Raw genomic sequence first — 2,209 nt, forward strand, 5'->3', positions numbered from 1 at the left:
CCGATGATGGCAAAGGTGAGCGCTGGGATATGCGAGGGCAGCTGCCCGTGAGCGTCCAGCCCGCCGCGGCCGCCGCCGGCTCCTGAGGGCCTGGTGATGGGCGGGCGAGGTGGCGGCACCTCGTCCTTTTTTCTCTGGCCTTAAGCTGGAGCGCGCAGAGCGGCAGCTGGATGCAGACGGCTTGGGGGGTCTCGTGCGTGCCGCAGCTTCCCCCAGCCCCCGAGGGCCCGATGATGGCACAGGCGAGAGGCCGCAGCGCCTCGTCCTGTTTTTGCCGGCATGAGCCATGAGTGGGCGGCCTGTGGTGTCCGGCCTGCCCCGGCTTGCCTGGTTGCAGGAGGGCTCGGTGGAAAGGTCTGCAGTGCTGTACCGGGTTAGAGGTGGCGGCACCTCATCGCGTTTTCTCTGGTCTTAAGCCAGAGCCCATGCACGTATTGGGCAGAGCGCAAGCGGCAGCCGGTCCCGTGGCCGGCAGCCGGATGCAGACGGCTGGGGGGTTCTCGTGCATGTGCCGCAGCTTCCCCCAGCCCCCGAGGGCCCGATGATGGCACAGGCGAGAGGCCGCAGCGCCTCGTCCTGTTTTTGCCGGCATGAGCCATGAGTGGGCGGCCTGTGGTGTCCGGCCTGCCCCGGCTTGCCTGGTTGCAGGAGGGCTCGGTGGAAAGGTCTGCAGCGCTGTACCGGGTTAGAGGTGGCGGCACCTCTTCGCGTTTTCTCTGGCCATAAGCTGGAGCCCGCAAAGCGGGAAGAAAAATGCGGCCGTACCTGGTGGCTGGCTAAGCCGAACGCAGGCGGCTGGGGTTGTCTAGCTTCTGTGGCATTCCCCGGCCCCGAACACCCGTGTGTGGCATGGGTCCAGGCGCGTTTCCTTTTTCCAACCCCCCCGCGATGGCAAGCGGTTGCCTGTGGGGCGGGCAAAGACCGGCAGCCGGTGGTGGTTGCCGGCACTCGAACGCTGGAAGAGCTGGGGGAGTTGAGCCTGCCGTGGCCTTCCCCCAGTTCCGTTGACCTCCCTCAAGGGAATCGCTGTCTGGAGCCGGGTGGCCCGTGGCACCCGCCCCTCCCCGATTTGACTGATCCAGACCCACAGGCAGCGCCCGCTGAGGCGTCCTCGGGTGCGTCGGAGAGCCTCCACGGCGGGCCGGCTCTGCCGGTGTTCAGGCCGTTGGAGCACCTCTCGCAGGCGTTGCCCTCACTCGCACGCAGAGCCCCCGCACCTGCCATCCACCCACGGGTGGTGACGGGTGCGAGTGGCCGTCGCTGTCCCAGGACCCGTGGCCGTGGGGCCTCCGCTCCTTCCTTCTTTCCCTTCCCTTACTGATCGATGAGGCGTTTAGGGCGCGTCGGAGGGGCTTCCCGGCGGGCCGGCTCTGCCGGTGTTCAGGCCGGCGTTGCACCTCTCCGCAGACGTTGCCCTCTCACTCGCACGCAGAGCCTCCGCACCTGCCGTCCGCCCCCGGGTGGCGACGGGTGTGAGTGGCCGTCGCTGTCCCAGGACTCGTGGCCGTGGGGCCTCCGCTCCTTCCCCTTTTCCCTTTCCTTACTGATCGATGAGGCCGTTCGGGTCGCGTCGGAGAGGGCCCTCGGCGGGCCGGCTCTTCTGTGCTCCCCGTAATAGGGAGTCACGGCAGTGTCCGGTGTTCAGGCAGGGTGGTCTCCTTTCCAATTCGCTTCCCGTTGCATGCGAAGTGTTGTCCTCCACCCCTCCGAGCGAAGGGGGCTGCGATGGCGGCAGTGTCGTCCTCCCCTGCTCAGCGGGGTTCCTCGGGCTTCTTTACTGAATCGGGCTGTGTGACGGCCGCGTGGCCCCGCGAGCCCTCAGGTGTCCTGAAACACGCGAGGCGCCGGTGCTGGCCTCGGTCCGGGTACCCGCAGGTGCCGGCCGCGAGCAGCGCTGGGCGGTGGGGCGGCTGAGCCAAGGAAACGGGGAAAGAAGGCGAGTGTGGGCTGCACCTGCCCGGGTGGGCCCCCGAGGCGTGCCGCGGGCGGCAGGGGGGCGTCCCCCTCCGCCGCTGCCGTCTCTGATGCGTCGGCTTTTCGTGCCGCTCCCCCGCCTGCTGCAGAGCGAGCCGCCCTGGCAGAGGGCCTTGGTCCCGGGGTCACGCCCGTCTCGGCGGGTCGCTGTCTCCTCTAGCACGTCCGGTGCTCCCGCGGCAGGGGGGCGAGTCCCTCTCCCCCTCCCGCCGATCGCCTGCGATCTGCAGCCGGC

The sequence above is a fragment of the Haliaeetus albicilla genome, unplaced genomic scaffold, assembly GCF_947461875.1.
Source record: "Haliaeetus albicilla unplaced genomic scaffold, bHalAlb1.1 scaffold_205, whole genome shotgun sequence".
Lineage (NCBI taxonomy): Eukaryota > Metazoa > Chordata > Aves > Accipitriformes > Accipitridae > Haliaeetus > Haliaeetus albicilla.